Below are 19054 nucleotides of genomic sequence, written 5' to 3'. Positions count from 1 at the left end.
AATGCTCAGTCTTTTTTAAAATAATAGGGGGCAGTGAGGTGGCTCAGTGTATTGAGAACCAGTCAAGACTAGTTGACTGAATGACAATGCATATTATCTATGTGTATATAAATATATACATACATATCTACATACATGTATATTTATGTATGTATACACAGTTGTGTACATGTATATCTAACACTGCAAGAATATTCAATTGTTTCTGACATTAGAATCCCACCTTCAAACCACGTAGTAACCTATTGCAGCTCAGACATCCCTGAGTTTCTCTAAACTGTTATTGAAATTTGTATTGTCAGCAGGCCACAATGACCCCTTGAAAGATATATGCCACATAGTATTACTACCCACTGTGTAAAATAGTGATTCTTTTCCATTATCTAGCTCTTGGGAGATTCTGGAGAGGTGTTCGCATCTTTTTTCTCCTTGACTTTGGGGAACAAGTCTAAATATTTGTCTTTGATGCCACAGCCCAGTAGAGTCCCTGGCACAAATAACAGCTTAATATATGAACTGCTTTCTTTATTCAATCTCTGAATATATTTGTCCAGGCTTTATATCCCCTTTGTCTGTTTCATTCAGTAGGTAATAAATAACTAGTATTTATGTTGGATAGTATTTTAAAGTTTGCAAAGCATTTTACATGTATTATCTTCCTAAACATGACCTTCATTTTTCTTCCTCCATCCTTTAGTTACCAAGTTCCCTAAGCCAAGGATGCCCTTTGCTCCTCCCTCATTCCTCCACGTTAGTGTTCTGTCTACTTTTTGAGACCCAACTTAGGGATCGATTCTTCTATGAAGCTTCACCTTCACCCCAACTTCTTACCAATCCCTTCCCAGATGAAAGGGAATTAATAATATTTTGTTTAGAGACAGTGAAGTATCATGAAAAGGTTACTGGACTAGAATCTGAATAATTAGGTCTGAGAAATTGTGTAATCCAATTTTCTTATTAAAAGCTGAGGAAACATAGTCTGAAACTTGTGAAGCAAATTGGGTTCTTTGAACCAAGATCTTAAGATTATAGATTTAAAACTGAAAGAAATCTTTTATGTCATCAATTCTAACTATTTTTATAGAGGAAGACTCTAAGATTGAGACAAGTTAAGTGACTTTCCCAAGGTCACATCACTGACAGGTATCTGAAGTAGGCCTTGAACTGACCACAAACCTGTACCTTTCCCACTGTGCTATCTACCTAACTGCCTACTGAGCTAGTTGGTCACTCAATTAGGAAGTCATCTAGTTGGGCTCCAGAGTCAGGTCTCAGCACCAGATCTCCTTTCATTTCTCTTTTAGCTGTAAGCTATCAAACACAGAATGGTAAAATGAAAACCTTACCTGGAAAGGATTTTAGATTGTAAAGGAGGGAAGACAACCTGTGATTTAAGTGATGTAATGAAACCTTAATGAGGAACTTTCTCTGGGAAGGAAATAAGCATTTAGGAAGTGTGTCCTCTGGGCCAGGTGCTGTAAGTCTTTTTCAAATATTAGCTCTTTAATCCTCATAACAACCCTGAGAGGCTGATGCTATTATTGCCCTCAATTTATAGCTGAGCAAACTGCACCAAACAGAGGGTAAGTGACTTTCCTAGAGTCATACAACTAGTGTCTGTGCCTAGATTTTCTTTTTTTAATTTTTAAATTTAATTTTCATTAATTAAAAATCCAAGTCTAGATTTCAACTCTCTTCCTGATTCTAGTCCCAACTTAATATATAGCAAGATCTCAACTGCTTCTACAAAACAATCACCAACTTCTTTGCAATTTAAAGTGTTATAGTTGCCTGAGGTTCTATGACTGATTTGCCCAAAGTCCCACAGAGTATGGGTGAGGAGGGGCAAGATCTAATTTCCAGTTTCCTGGCTCTCAAGCCCGAAACTTAGAAGCTGTTGATTCCAAATCTCTTATTTTTTAGAAGTGGAAACCAAGACCCCCAAATAAAATGAATCACCAAAGGTCACATAATAAGTTGCTAGAAGAACTGGTTGTTTATTTGATTTTTAAAACTTAATGAAGAATTATTTCAGATTCTGGGATTTGGCCAGTGGCTTCCCTGTTATTTCTCCTGCCTGTTGTCATTTCGCATGACATCTATTTCTCTACAGTGTCTTAGAGTGGGGCAGTGTTTGGGGAGACAGGGCATCAATGTACTTTGTCATGTGGCTGGGTCAATTTGCACCAGCAGCAATCGCTGAGAGATTCTGACTCATCTATGAGTCAATCCAGTCTGAGACATTATGCTCTGCAAAGGTGATGGGCCATTAATAGAGCACATACTGGAGCTTAGAATTCTCAGCATCTGGGATCCTGAAGGAGTTTGACAAATTGCAAGGAGTTTAGGGAAGATGAGCCAGATGATGAAAAGCCTGCAGAGAATGATTAATTAGGAGAAATTAAAAATGAATGAATAAGGGATAGCCTGACTAACATGTAATTAAATGGATAAATTTAAAGGAATCCAAACATTGAAAGAGTAACTAACTAAGGTAAAGGGCAAGACGGACGGAGTTATCTAGATTTTTCAAAAAAGCAGCCACTGATCTAATTGCCCTCAAATGTCAGAAGTTGATCAGATCTTTCCCATTCTGTGCTCCAAAGTATAATGTGTACCTGTTATCTTTGGGTCCTTCAGTCCAGACATTCAGGGGCTTTTGCCATCTAGTTGCAACATAATTTTTTTCCTCACTCAAGTTCTCTCATCTAAGCCCTTTTCCTTTCTCTCCCCAAACCTACCTGGATTATTCCTTCACTTGTCTCTTTTCTCATGCTTATTCCCATCCCACTTCATCCCCCAACATGTACTTATTCAAATGCTTCCTAATCATTCAAGGCCCAACTCAAGTGCTGCCTCTTCTGGGATGGTTAGACAGACCACTCTAGCCAACAATGTTCTCTCAATGTGAATTCCTACAGCCGTAGTGCTTTATACCAAAAGTGTCAAACTGAAATACAAACAGAACCCTTTGGGTTATATATTAACTTAGAAGAGTACAAATTAACATTCTTTACTATAATTTTAATTTGTATTTTTGTATTTTTAATTTATTAAGTATTTCTAAGTTATATTTTAATATAATTGATTCCATTTTGGAGAATGGGTTTTGAGTTGAACACTTGTGGTCTATATATGTGGACAAGATATAGGAAATGGAGTCATTAGACAATCCTTGGCTCTGAAAATGATATAAATTATAGGCAAGTCATGGGGCTGTTTCTTTTTGCTTCATGCCTTATGCAGAGTATGCCTTTTTTACTGACTAAAATTTCTCTGAACTTTAATTTCATCTATAAAACTGAGATGTTTGAACTGTTGTACCAGCACAGGGTTGTTGTTAGGAAAACTCTTTATAAGTTGTAGAGTTTTATAGAAATGGGAGCTCCTATTAATTTAAAGCTAAATTATATTGTCTTTCATTATTCTCCAATCATCTTATGTGCACATAAGCCTTAGCTTTCTGAATTCTCCTACATCCTCCTTGAGGGCAGAACTAGATGAAGTAAACCAGATGTTGTCTCATCAAGGCAGAGTATAGATCCTATTACTCCTCTAGTTCTGGACATGATACTTCAATTAATGAAGTCTCACATTGCATAAGATGTTTTAACTTCCTTATCATAGTTTTAAATCATATTGAGTTCACAATCCACAAAGTTCCTAAATTTTTCATTTTTTCAAGTGAACCATTTCAAACCATGTATCCATCATATATTTTTAATTTGAATATTTCATGTCCATCATAAGATTTTACATACAACCTTATAAATTTTATCTAAGTCAGGTAGCCAAAATTATAGGATCCAAATTGTTTCCTTCTGTCTTTTCTCTCTTCCCTCTCAGAGATGGAAAGCAATTTTATCTGCATTATATATGTATTTTCATGTAAAGTGTACTTCCATATGGGTCACTCTTGCTAATCCATTCTAAAGAACTATTTTCTGATATTTTGTAGTCTTTGAAATCTGTCTTGGTTATCCCATGTAGTAGCTAGCCCTCTCAGATGTGTATCATCTGTTAATGTGATAAACAAAATATTTCTACTTTTATCAAACAAAAAATATAAAGAGCAGAGACTATATGGCTATACTTCTTGGGTTGGTTTGTTCCTGTGAGTTTTATGTAGTGGATTATACTAAAAATATGCTGCTTATCTTAAGGCACAGCATGATCCAAAAGGCTAGAGAAATGATCATGCTATTTTATAAAATGAGTTTCCTTACTTGTACCCTTAGCATTGCCAAGGGGAATAATGTGTCTCAAGTATTCGAATATGGTTACAGTACACAGTTATGGCCCTAGAGCTATGCTACATGATATTTTGGAAAGCTCTGTGGATGTGCCACAGATTTGGCAGCAAGGTTCAGCTGGCTTGAAAACCCTTGTTTTCTAGAATTATTCATTAATTGGCTGCTATGAACAATAATAATCATCCTAGTATCCATATTTACTACCCAATATGATTTCATTAGAGAAATGAGAAAACATGTAGAGATGGAGAGGAGAAGAAGGAAGGGGAGGAAAGAAGGGAGAAAAGGGAAGAAGGACAGGAAGGGAGAGAGTGGTGAGGTAAGGGAGTGAGAGGGAGACAAATGGAGAGACAAAGGAGAAGGCAGAGAGAAGGCTACCATATGCTGCAGGATTGGGATTTAATTGAAGGCATCCAGTAAAACAACAAACAGTGAAGGGTTTGTTTTTGTTGTTGCTTTTAAGCATCAGGACAGTAGCAGGTGATGTGGCTGCCATGTGCTGTGTGCCTTGCCTGGTATGCTGCTATTTAGAGACAGGAGTTTTTAACTAAATTGTTTGTAGACCCTAGAGACTGTATAATTGTTCAGCACAAGAATTCTCAACTTAAATGACTTTGGCCAGCTTCCTAACTACTGAAATATTGCTCAGAAACCTTCAGTGTGAGCCTTCTATTAATTCTGGGAGAAAAAACAAAAACAAAACAATATAAAAGAACCTTCCTACATTGGGGATACAACCTGTATTTCCAACTTATTTCCTCTATTTTTTCAAGTACCCATTGTTCTAGTCTATACAAACTCCTCACCCTCTCTGTGCATTTGGGCATCTTATCTGAGTCCCCCTTGCCTAGAGTGTACTCCTTGCTTATCATTGCCATCAAAATCCTCTTCTTTTTTAATTAATTTTTTCTGATTATATTTAAATACATTTTAAAAGATACTTTATTTTGTAATTATATATATAATAACAATTTTCAACATACATTTCTAAATTTATAAGATCCAAATTATTTCCTTTCTCTCTTCCCTCCCCCATACCAGGATGGTAAGCAATTTTATCTGCATTATGCCTGTAGTATCATGCAAAACATATGTCCATATTGATTATTGTTGCCAATACATTTTAATAACCATTTTCTTACATTTTGCTCTCCCCATTTTCTCATTCTTTCCCACCTCTCTCCTACCCCCAAGATGGTAGGCAGTATGATTATAGGTTGTACATTCTATCATGCAAAACATGTTTCCAAAATTTCATCATTTTGTGCTAGAAAGCATATATCATTGACACTAGAAAAAAATTCATGGAGGAAATAAAGTGAAGAATGGCGTGCTTCCATCTGCATTCAGACTCTATCATTTCCTTCTATGGTAGTGGATAGCCTTTTTTTTTTCAGAAATCCTCTTCTTTCAAGGATTGATTAGCTGAGGTGTCACCTCCTCCAAAAAATCTTTCTTGATTCATTCCTTTTCCCATACCTCACTTTCACAGTTATTACAATCTACCATGTTTTAAACTAATCTGTGTATTCATCAGTACATCCTGAGGGATACTCAGAAGATTTTAAGTTTCTTGATGGCAAAGACTTGGTCATTTGTCATATTTGTATATCTATTACCTAGTGCAAGGTCTTGAAAATATTATACAATCAATCAATGTTTAATAAATGAATTTGAATGCATGAATAATAGGCCAATCACATTTTCTACATCAGGCTTGGTCACTCACTTTTATGTGACTGCTTACATTTCTTTGTCTCTCAATACCTGGGGTCTGAACAGGTCAGGAAGTCTTGAGTTCTAATGAGGCTTCAAATACTTACCAGCTGTGTAACTCTGGTCAAGTCACTTCACCCTGTTTGACTCAGTTTTCTCATCTGTAAAATGATATGGAGAACAAAATGGCAAACCCCTCCAGTATTTTTGCCAAGAAACCCCCAAGAAGAGTCAAAGAAACCTCATTTTTTATCTCCATCCTTCCCTAGGTTCTGAGGTACAGTGGAAAGAAATATTCTGCTTTCCATTTAAGAATCCAGCTCTGAGCTCATGTCTGTGTCATGTTTTTGTTCTTTTGTTTCCAACTACCTAACATGGTTCTTTTCATATATTTATTAAGTGTTCCTTGAATTGAAATCCCAGCTCTGTCATTTTCTGATTATATGACCTTCAACTAGTCGCTAAATCACAGAATTTTCAAGGGGGAAGAAACCTCATCTGTGTTTTAGTTCATTGTATGTCCCAAGCTACAATAGTCTAGCCATCAAATAAATAGGCATTCAGCCTCTGCTGAAATACCTCCAGATGAATGTATGTTTTACACTGATGCTCCAAAACTCAGGATTCCTTATGTTATAGCCTACTAACTCCTAACCTGAATCTCTCCCTTGCCTTCTGTTGGAGCTCCATTTGTATCTCTTTAGCAACTCTAGTTTTGCAAGACTTACAATCATATAACAATAGTGTAGGATAGTAGATTTACAAAGATGGACCTTTTGTGGGGGAGAGGTTTAAAGCGGGTGAGTAAATAGTTATTAAGACTATAACACTATGCTAAGCCCTGGGGATTCAAATATAAGGCAAAAAGAAGATTACCTACCTTCAAGAAGCTTACCTTCTAAAGGGAGAAGATGACATGAAAAAGGAGCTGAAAACTGACACAGGGAGGCATAGTAGCAAAGTCCAAAGGGTCAGAAACACAGCTGGAAAGGAAAGGAAGCATGATGCATCTAGGTCTGTCCCCACATGCAATTCACCCATAGGAAAAGGGAACTGATATGGCAGAGGGATTTTCCAGGATGTGAAGGCCCCAAGTTTGAGATCATTAATGGAACTTTGAAATATCTCAAAGGCAACCCATCCCTCTGTCCTTTTTTTTTAGTTCTGAACCTAATGTGTCAATTTGTATTGTCTATCAGAGCTACAAATTCTGATCATAATCTCAACAACAGGCATTCCTCATTCACTGTTTTTCCTTTTGATAGATGATTAGGCTAAACTGTTTTGAATGGCTACTAATATTTTCCATGAGGTTCTCCATTGTTCTTGGGCTTAGTGCAATGAACACAATATAATCCACAGACAAACATCTGGAGGGATGTACCACATACAGGCAATTCCTCACCTTAGACTGATGGTCTTTCACCTCTGTAATAGTAGCAAATATGTTTGGAGAGCATACGTTTACTTGATTTATGCTTTAGCCCAATATTTATGATCAAAGGGTTATTGCACTAAGGTTATCATGGTTATGTTTTTCAAGGGATCTTGAATAACTTCAAAGGGAGACATTGTTAGAAAAGAACCATAGAAGTAGCATTTGGTTCAATTGAATTAAATGTTATTTGAAAAAATAATCAACTCACAAATAACTGCAGGATCTTATATTGTCTATATCTTTCAGCCAACTGTGTGAAGGTAAGAAAAGAATTTTACTCTGGAATGCTATATTATTTTTGTAATCTTATATAGATGGAGGAAGTATTCAGGTCAATAAAAGTCGGCATTCACTCTCATCATTTTTCAGTATTTATAAGGCTTCAGATTTTTTCCAAGTACTTCATATCTTCCCTTTCTTCAAGTACTTTGTGAATCAATTCCTCAGTTCCTGCATAAATGTGTCTCCTCAGCATAGATCTCCTCTATATACAATCTATTTTCTCCATTTGGGTTCACTTCAGGCCATTTCTATCACTTTTATAAGGACATCTGGAACTGTGATGTTAGAATCCATATGGTGGTTCTACTTACCTTAATGATAATGTGGATCTTTTCCATTTTTTTCTTCTGTTTACTTTTTACCGTTGATTTTCATCTGCAAATGGCCTCAGGATAACTTGCTTAGATGGGACTCTCACCAAGCTCTCTTTAAGCATCTTTTATCATCCTCTGCTTTTCTCACTTTTATGAGGTGATGCTACTCACAATCTTTTTTTTCATCTTCTTCTGTAAGATATCAACAATCTGTTTGTCTTATAAACCGATATTGCCCCTGGCCTCCATATGTCTCATAAGTAAAATATTTGCTGACACAGACCATTTTAGGCTTTATTATCCTTGGTCAGTGAGGTGGCATAATAGATAGAGTGTTGAACCTAGAGTCAGGAAGACTACTCTTCCTGAGTTCAAATCTGTCCTCAGACTCTTACTATTTAAGAGACCCTGAGCAAGTCATTTAACTTTGTTTCAGTTTCCTCATCTTTAAAATAATCTGGGGACTTCCTGGCTAATATGGCCATAGAATGAAAGGAACTTCATGACTCTTCCTACTAACAATCACAACAAAGGATCACAAAAGGACAAAAATAAAAATCAGAAGAGGAAAAGAGCACAGACTTGAAGGTAGGCAGGGTTTGGGCATTTTCAAGCTATAAGAGGGTAAAATTACACCTACCAAAGAGCAAGCTGATCACCTCTCCCCCACACCATCTACCACACCAGAGTCAGAGTGAGGGCTAGGGAAATCTCTAAACTCCAGGGGGCTGGATGAGGACACCACAGGTCTTACCCCTGAAGGCAGCACAGGGCCTTGGCAGCTAAACTTGGGACTGGAGGCTGAGGAGCAAAGGGCAGATAAATGAGAACATGGAGCATGGAACACAGGTATGGACAGAAGGTAGACTCAGGCTGGCCCCAGCAGATTCTAAGGAGACTGGGAAAATAGCCTCAGGGTAAGACTCTTTAAAGCCTACTACATCAAAAACTGCCTGCCCACCTCACTCAGACTTCTGACTGAGAAGCCAATAATTCAGATTAAAAAAATGAGCATAGCAATAGCTACCAACATGAAGAAACCCCAATCCACAAGTACCAAAAGACATAAAAAGCTCTTGAACCTGGATAACTTCTATAGAGAAAAGGAGCAGAGTACATAAGTGACAGCAGAGAGAAACCAACAAGCAAACACATCCAAACTTTCAAAAAAAAATGGAAATTTATCACAAGCTCTTGAGAAACTCAAAATGGAATTCAAGAACCATGTAAGAAAGATAGAACAAAAATTGGCAGAAAAGTGGGAAATAAAAATGCAAGTAATTCAAAAAGAAAATAACACTTTAAAAGACTGAATCTCCCTCTTGGAAAAAGAAACACAGAAATTACATGAAGTAATAAGCAAATTAGAGACCAGAATTGACCTGCTGGAAATCATGAAAAACATGATGGACCAAATTGAAAAGGAAAATAAAAAGATCATAGCTGAAAATCAGTCTTTAAAGACTGCAAGTAGAAGCTAATGATCTCACAAGACAACAGGAATTAATAAAATGAAATAACAAGAATAAAATAAATAGAAGGAAACATGAAATATCTTATTGAAAGGACAACTGACCTGGAAAATGGGGCCAGGAAGGACAATTTGAGAATCATTGGTCTACCTGAAAACCTAGGGGAAAAAAAGAATCCTTGATAAAATATTATAAGAAATTATCCAAGAAAACTGTCCCAATATTCTTGAACAAGAGGGAAAAATAGACATTGAAAGAGTTCGTAGATCTCTCTGTACATTAAATCCTCAAAAGACAATCCCCAGGAATGCAATTGCCAAATTCAACAGCTTCCAAGCCAAGAAGAAAACATTGCAAGAAGCCAGAAAGAGATAATTCAGATATCAAGGAAGCCCACTCAGGATTGTACAACATCTAGCAGCCTCCACACTAAAGGACCACAAGATTAAGAATATGATATTCAGAAAGGCAAGAGAATTGGGTCTACAACCAAGAATCACCTACCCATCAAGAATGACTATACATCTTGGGGAAAATTTGGGCATTTAACAAAATAGAATATTTCAAGTATTTGTAAAGAAAAGACCAGAACTAAATGGGAAACCTGATGTGCATATATAAAATTCAAGAAAAGCATGAAAAGGTAAACAAGAAAGAGGGAAAAAATTTCTTAAGAACTTCAGTAAGGTCAAATTGTTTATATTCCTACTACTAATGACAAAAAAAGCACCTAAAAAAATTAATGTTCCTACTACCAATCACAACAAAGTATCCCAAAAGGAAAAAAATAAAAATCAGAAAAGGGAAGGGACATAGACTTGAAGGTAGGCAAGTTTTAGGCATTTCCACACTATAAGGGGTTAAAATTATATGGAAAAATGATATTTGTAACTCTCAAAAATTGTTTTCACTATCATAGTAGATAGAAGAATTATTCATAGGTAGAGGTTGGGGTACTAAGTAGTTTAAGATGATACATAAAAATAAGGGTGGGGTGGGGAATAGAAGATAGCACCAGGAGAAACTTAAAGGCAGAAGAAAAATAGGATAAATTATAAAACATAAAGAGGTTCATGGGAGGAGGAGGTGAAGAATAAAATTATAAGGAGAGAAAGAAAGTGCTAATAGGTAATTCAGTGGAATCAATTCTGAGAGGGAAGAGCATCTAGATCCATTGGTGTTTTGACTTCTATATTACCCTTCAGGGAAAAAAACAAAGGGAGTGGGTAGGGACTACCAAAAGGAAGGGAAAAAAGAGGGAGGAGGGAATTCAATAGACCTTAAAGAAAAATTAGAGGGGGATAATAAGAGAGGAGGTGAGAAGAGAAGTAAAATAAGGGTGGGGAATAGGAGGAATGATTAAAATGAAAACACTGGGGTAGAAGGAAATAGTGAAAGAAGAAAGGGCAGGACTAAAAGAGGAAATCAAGATGATGGGGAATACACAGGTGATAACCATAACTCTGAATGTAAATGGGATGAACTAACCCATTAAACAGAAGCAAATAGAAGAGTGGATTAGAAGCCAAAATATTATCACATATTGTCTGATAAAGCCAAAGTAAAAATAGATCTGATTAAAAGAGATAGGGAAGATAATTACATCCTAATAAAAGGCAGTATAGACAATGAGGAAATAACAGTACTCAACATATATGCACCAAATGGTATAGCATCCAGATTTTAAAGGAGAAACTATTGGAGATTAAGGAGGAAAGTGGAAAACTATACTAGTGGGAGACCTGAATCTTCCTCTGTCTGATCTAGATGAATCAAACAAAAATAATAATAAAGAGGTAATAGATAAGAATGAAATCTTAGAAAAATTAGAGTTAATAGATGGAGAAAAATAAATAGGACAAAATGGAATACACCTTCTTTTCAGTAGCACATGGTATATTCACAAAGATTGACCATGTACTAGGGCATAATAACATTGCAAATAAATGTAAAAAAAAAAAGCAGAAATAAAAAAGCAACCTTTTCAGATCATAATGCACTAAAAATAATAATTAGTAAGGGTACACAAAGAGTGTACTAGTGGGGAAATTAAGAAGGAACCAATGTGTTGCCAGATAATTGGGAAAGAGAGAACAGATACAAGGTAGCACCACTTTTCCCTCCCCTAGGTAGAGCTGTTTGATAAAGGAGTCAGATCTCCCTAGAACTGAAAAGGTAAGAGGGAATTCCCTTCAGTCTCTTTCTTCTTAGTTAATATATTTTGTAATTCTCCTTCTAGCACACTGAATATGATTGAGTCTTTAGTAAAGCTAAAGATTTATTTATTGGGTAAAAGGGTTGAGGTATAATGAGGGTAGAGGAAACCGAAAATCCCTGACTATTTCCCCTCTAGAGATGGGTTTAGGGGTTTAAATCAGGAGTCTGGGACTATGTCCCAGACTCTATTTAATGTCTTGGTGAGCTCAAGATGTTGGTATTCTTGTCTCAAAGATGTAGTTGGTATATATCTTCTCCAGATAGGCTCACATCTTCCCCTAATGGAAAAGTCTCTATGCTAATTATATCACTGATGAATGGACTGGGTCTTCTGTTTCGCAGCATATGATTAATAATATAGGTTATCTTCTCAGTAGGGGTTTTGTACCTTCTTTCCTCAAGTCAGGCAGACAAGAAGAACCCAGCAGTTCTCAACTGTTCTGCTTTAACTTGGCTGGAATGTTCCATCCCATCACCTGATGGCAGCAGGATTCCATCTCACTTTTTTCTAAGACAGCTTTTCAAATCCAGTCTTTTCCATTCATTTTGGACATTTCTCTCTTTCACAAGAGGCAAATCAAAAATTCATTGAAAATTAAATATTATGATTCTTCAAAATTGGTTGGTTAAAGAACAAAACATACTAACAATAATTTCATTGAAGAGAATGACAATGAGGAGACATTATATCAAAAATCTATGGGATGTAGCCAAAACAGTACTCAGGGGAAAATTTATATGGATTGTGAATTTTAGATTTACTCCACCCTGCTTAGTCTTTAGAATTTTAGCAACCTGGAATGTATACACCCCTACTTAAGGATTAAGTGTGGGGGAGGAAAGTCTATGACCCATGTGTGCTAGCAAGTGACAAATCAGAAACAACTGACTGACCCCCTGGGCTCTCCAAAGCAAAGATTAAGCCACCATTGGTGCATGTGAAACACAGGAAGTGATGTAAAGAACTGCCTTTATATTTTGCATCACTTCCTGTGAAAGAGGGGATAGTGAAACTTTATGTAGAAGAGCTTGAGTATGAGACCTCAGACTGCTTTCCTTAGACAATCACATGGTGAGTGATAAGGCTGACTCCCCTTTCCTTGGCTTTTATGGAGGCAACACCCTCTGGAAAGGCCCATTTCTTGGGACCCCCTTTCCTTCATTTTTCTGGAGACAACAGCCTCCAGAAAAGCCCCTTGGCTTAGACCTCTGAACTCCTGCTGGGTTCAGACTAGGCTGGGGCAGCTATCCTTCTCTTCCCTTGTCTTCTCTCTCTCTCTCTCTCTCTCTCTCTCTCTCTCTCTCTCTCTCTCTCTCTCTCTCTCTCTCTCTCTCTCTTCTGATGAGTATTTCATTGGGATTTAGAATTTAAATCCCTGGAGACTAACTAAAATATGTTCAGTCTCAACCATAAATTTTACCTTTAACACGCTGAGTGCTTATATTAACAAATCAGAGAGGGAAGGGGTGAATGAATTGGGCATAAAACTTTAAAAAATTAGAAAAAGGACAAATTAAAAATGCCCAGATAAAAACTAAGTTGGAAATCCTAAAAATTAAAGGAAAAATAATAAAATTGAAAGTAAAAGGACTATTGAATTAAAAAATGACTAATAGCTGGTACTTTGAAAAAACTAATAAAATAGATTAAATAGTGGTTAATCTAGTAAAAAAAAAATTAAAGAGGCAAACCAGATCAATAGTATCAAAGATGAAAAGGGTGACCTAACCTCTAATGAAGAGGAAATTAAGGTAATTATTAAGAACTATTTTGCCCAATTATATGGCAAAAAATATGGCAATCTAGGTGATATGGATATTTAGAGAAATATAAACTGCCTAGATTAACAGAAGAGGAAATAGAATACTTAAAAATTCACATATCAGAAATAGAAATCGAACAAGCCATCAAAGGTTGCCCTAAGAAAAAATCCCTAGGCTCAGATGGATTCACAAGTGAATTCTATCAAACATTTAAGGAATAACTAATCCCAATATTATAAAAAAGTATTTGACAAAGTAAGCAAAGGAGTTCTACCAAATTCCTTTATGACAAATATGGTACTGATTCCAGATCCAGATAGACCTGTAACAGTCCACACATGTATATGTAGAAGGTAGATGTTTGATCTATGGAATTGTATTAAGAAATGCATGGTCAGACCTACACATGGCAGTAAAGGTCCCAACCTTTGATCTCAGCATTCATAACATTCTGGTGCGAATCCAAGCTTCTTTGTCTTCACCTGGTTAGAATACTCCACACCGGGAACTTGTCGTAATTTACATTTGAACCAATGGCAATCCACTGTGTGCTGTTGCATATGTATTACATACCTCTTACCTCATTATCCTAATTAAAAAGGAGGAACAGCCAGATACAGCCTCTTAACTTTCTTTTCTCTTACTTAGAACTTGGCTCCACACCAAGGACTCCCTCTATGGAGCCCCATTGTTCTCTCTAAAGATCTTCTTTCTTTAATCTTTCCTTCCTTCTCACCTGACCACAGGCCAGTGCAAACTGCACTCAGAGTTTAGGCTCTCAATCTGTCAGCGGTTATTTTTCTTAACTGATCTCTATCCTCATACCTGATTCACATATTGTTGATTATTTTAATCTTTCTTCACGGTGTACCCTACAAAGAAAGATAATAGGAGCTCATCTGTGTGGTTCCTCCCTGCAATCTGATCTGTGTGTCTGCCTCAGTTTATCACCCTCTCTCTGGCTTCTTTCTCCTCTTCAAAATCATAATCTGGTAGATATTCCCTTTTATGCAGTGGCTGCTGGCCGGCTTTCTGTAAGACCAAAAACAGAAAAAAAAAATAACTGCAGACCAATTTCCTTAATGAAAATAGATACAAAAATCTTAAATAGAATACTATCAAGCAAAAATACTCCAAAAAGTGATCATGAGGGTTATTCACAATGATTGGGTGAGATTTATACCAGGAATGCAAGGATGATTTAATATTAGGAAAACATTTACATAATTGACCATATTAACGAGAAAACCAACAGAAATCACTGATAATCTCGATAGATGCAAGAAAAGCCTTTAACAAAAAACACAACTCATTTCTATTGAAAACATGATAAAGTATATGAATAGAAGGGCCTTTCCTAAAAATAATAAACAGTATATATTTAAAATCATCAGAAAGCATCATCTGCAATGGGGATCAACTAGAAGCCTCCCCAATAAGATCAGAAGTAAAAGAAGGATGCCCATTATTACCTCTATTATTTAACATGGTACTAGAAACTGTAGCAATTAGAGAAGAAAATAAATTGAAGGTATTAAAATAGGTAATGAGGAGACTAAACTATCACTCTTTGCAGATAATTTGATGGTCTACTTAAAGAATCCTAGAGAATCAACTAAAAAGCTAGAGAAAATAATCAACAACTTTAGCAAAGTTGCAGGATACAAAATAAACACACGTAAACCATCAGCAGTTCTATATATTTCTAACACATCTCAATAGCAAGAGTTAGAAAGAAATTCTATTTTAAATCACCCTTGACAATATAAAATACTTAGGAATATATCTGCCAAGACAAACACAGGAACTATTTGAACTCAACTACAAAACACTTTCCACACAATTAAAACTAGAACTAAATAATTGGAAAAACATTAATTGCTCATGGGTAAGATGAGTTAACATAATAAAAATGACAATCTTACCCAAACTAATTTATTTATTTAGTGCCATACCCATTAAACTACCAAGAAACTTTTTACTGAATTTAAAAAAAAAACTATAACTCCATTTATTTGGAAGAACAAAAAGATCAAGAATATCAAGGGAAATAATGGGGAAAAAAAGTGAAGGATAAGGGCTTAGTAGTAGCAGATCTCAAACTTTATTATAAAGCAGTGGTCTTCAAAACAATGTGGCTAAGAGACATGAGGGAGGATCAATGGAATAGACTTGGGGTAAATATCCTCAGCAAGATAGTATATGATAAACCCCAAGATCCTAGTTTTTGGGATAAGAACCCACTGTTTGACAAAAACTGCTAGAAAAATTGGAAAACAGTAAGAGATTATGTCTAAATCAGCATCTCATACCTCATACCAAGATAAATTCAGAATGGATAAAAGACCTAAATATAAAGAAGGGAACTATAGTAAATTAGGTGAACATAGAATAGTATACCTCTCTGATCTATGGGAAAGAAAAGAATTTAAGACCAAGCTAGAAATAGAGAATATCACAGTATATAAAATGAGTATTTTTGATTACATTAAATTAAAAAGGTTTTGTAAAAACAAAACCAATGCATCAAAAATTAGAAGGGAAACAATAATTTGGGCAAAATTATGACACTAATGTATTTCTGGTGGAGTTATGAATTAATCTAATCATTCTGGATAGCAATTTGGAACTATGCCCAAAGGGCTTTAAAAGACTGCCTGCTTTTTGACCCAGCCATACCACTGCTAGATTTGTAACCCAAAGAAATAATAGGGGGAAATACTTGTACAAAAATATTTATATCAATGCTCTTTGTGGTGGCAAAAAACTGAAAAATGAGGGGATGCCCTTCAATGGGGGAATGGCTGAACAAATTGTGGTATATACTGGGGATGGAATACTATTGTGCTCAAAGGAATAATGAACTAGAGGAATTCCATGGAGACTGGGACGACCTCCAGGAATTGATGCAGAGCGAAAGGAGCAGGACCAGGAGAACATTGTACATAGAGACTGATACACTGTGGTGCAATCGAATGTAATGGACTTCTCTACTAGCCACAATGCAATGATCCAGGACAATTATGAAGTACTTATGAGAAAGAATGCTATCTACATCCAGAGAAAGAACTGTGGAAGTAGTATTAATTATGGAGATATATTTGCCATAGATATTGATTTGTGATATTGTAAATTATCACAAATTGTAGTGGTTATAGATCAGGCTCTTGGGTGGAGGTGATCTCTTTGATTGACAGTTTGAAAGTTGAGAAGGTTTGGTAGTTGGAAAATTCTACTAGAGACTAGATACATATAGACACCTAATTTGTTTGTAATTATAAGAGTTTAGAGAAAGAAAAAGAAAAAATAAAATATTTTATACATGTTATCCTTCTACTAAAAGCTTCTAACTAATCCGAGATCCCACTTATACTTTTTAAGAAGTTGCATCTGTCTGGAAATCCAGACCTGCTCTAATCCTCCTTATTCTATATAAATATAAAATTTCTATCTATATAATCTACTCTAATTTATGTATTCTTATAATTTATCTTCAATTTATATCAGTTTCTCAGTCTCTTCACTCCAGCCTCCAAGCTCAAATTACTAACAGGTTAATTTTTACTGCAGGTCACACTGAGATGTTGTTCTTTCCTCCTCCCACTGGTCAAACCAAGGGAACACAACCTGAAGTTTCCTACTGTCAGTTAGTCTTTCTCCAACTTCTTCCCTGTTCATTGGATGGTTTTGTTTTGTTTTGTTTTGTTTTTCCAAACCAACTGCCTTCAAATTTCCCTCAAACTTCGAGGAAAACCTTCATTTCCTTAATCTTGAGAGGACAACTCAAGAGTGGCAGTTAATCTTCAACATTCCCAGCAAAGCTCTGGGAATTTTCCTTAAAGAACTTCACGAAGATTCCAATTAGTTTCTAACTGTAAAATCTTCAATTCCTCTCTCTTTTGAGTTGGAGACCTTCTTATAAGAAATTTTACTAATTAACCCAATTTCCTAATCAATTCTTAATTAATGAGTATTCCATTATAATAGAAACACAGAAGAAAAACAATTGATTGATCACATGGTTCTATGTGGATATGATTGGGAATATAGACTCTAAATGATCACTCTATTGCAAATATTAATCATATGGAAATAGATATTGATCAATGACACATGTAAAACCCAGTGGAATTGCTCATTGGCTATGGGAGGGTGTTGGGAGGAGGGGAGGGAAAGAAAAATGATGATGTAACTATGGAAAAATATCTTAATATAATTAAATAAATAAATGTTTAAAAATAAAAACACAAATAAAATTCTATAATGTAAACTTAAAAAATAATAATCTGGGGAAGGAAATGGCAAATCTCTCTAGTACTTGTACCAAGAAAACCCCAAATGGAGTCATGAAGGGTCAGACACAAATGCAAAATGCTTGAACAACAACAAATCTCCCTGATGTGGTAACTGACTTGTGTCTGCTAAACTTTGGTATGAAATTATTATATTCCTTACCTATGTCTTTTTTTCTGCCAGATCCTATTTTCCACCATGAATGATTTTTTTGAAAAGGCCATTTTTGGAGGGTTTTTTTTAGCATACAATATATTTTTTCTCTGTTTTGTTCTTTCTTCTGGCTTTCAATTACTTTTGATCCTTGAACTAACCAGCTGAAGTAACTATATGACTCAGGAATGACTCCCACGTTGGTAAGAAGTTCCTTCTTTTCTTTAAAATGTATTCAATTCAATTTTTTGATGCTATTGATTGCCCAATTTAATGTCCTCGGATTCTTTTCTCAAAATAAAAATTAATGATATTTAGACAGCAGCTTATGTGTAGTCAATAACTCCTCAGCCTCTCTTGTTCTTTATTCCTTATCCACATATTCTTTTTTTAATATATCCTTGCCAATTCCCTCCTTTTCATTGATTCACTAAATATAAAAGTACATAGAAAGAATGAACAAGATGTTCATAGAATTTTTCTAACTTCAGTAGCTGATATTGGCATGTCACAATTATTCTCATGGGAGTCTCTTTGCCAAATCTCATCATAAGCCTTACAATAAAGGATGACCAAATGTTACATGGAATCACATTTTTTATTCTCTTTGGGAATACAAAAAAAAAAACAAACCACCCACAGTTACCTCTTTTTTTACCTTTCTAAAGAAACTGTTAAGCTCTGTTTTTATTTAATTACTACTCCTTTTTTATTCTAGTTTTGTTCATAGAAATAATATCAGTATTGATATGGTGCCATTCCTTTAGGGGGGCATTCACCTTTGGACCACCAGACCACAATGAGGACCTGGCTTTTAGAAGTGCTGGGAAGGAACCATGGGAAGAAACAGGGCAATTGCTATGTATGAAAAACATGTGTAGCTCAGGCTTTCAGTAGGGGCTCCTTTAGAGTGGACTAGAAATCCTCGATTCCATTTTCCTCCCCCACCCTATATCCAAATCATTGGATAATTCTTTTTACTTTGGGAACTGCTTTCCCAGATCTTATTATTTTGCATCCATTCTGTCCATTTTCCCCTCAACTTACACCAGGTGATGGTTCTTATTCTTTGTCCATGTGTTTGTTTTATTAGAAGTTTATGCCTTGTCCAGGGCTTATAAGCAAGGAAAACAGAGTTTTTTTGTATCATTA

At 35.7% G+C, this 19054-nt stretch overlaps 1 protein-coding gene and 1 long non-coding RNA gene across 5 annotated transcripts in view; one reads left to right on the top strand and one right to left on the bottom strand.

Moving 5' to 3' along the window:
• SORCS2 (sortilin related VPS10 domain containing receptor 2) overlaps positions 1-19054 on the top strand; it is a 1375930-nt gene that overhangs the window by 983518 nt on the left and 373358 nt on the right. The gene's annotated exons all lie outside the window — the stretch shown is intronic.
• Positions 1983-17269, bottom strand: LOC103101855 (uncharacterized). Its single transcript, XR_008912817.1, has 6 exons — positions 17084-17269; positions 14282-14488; positions 6865-6952; positions 6077-6130; positions 2742-2950; positions 1983-2374 (listed from the first exon to the last, which is right to left on the bottom strand). It is a non-coding gene; the product is annotated as an uncharacterized LOC103101855 (long non-coding RNA).

The sequence above is a fragment of the Monodelphis domestica genome, chromosome 6 (genome assembly GCF_027887165.1).
Source record: "Monodelphis domestica isolate mMonDom1 chromosome 6, mMonDom1.pri, whole genome shotgun sequence".
Taxonomy (NCBI): Eukaryota; Metazoa; Chordata; class Mammalia; order Didelphimorphia; family Didelphidae; genus Monodelphis; species Monodelphis domestica.
The sequence above is the reverse complement of the archived record's forward strand: the minus strand, read 5'-3'. Positions and strand labels throughout refer to the sequence as shown.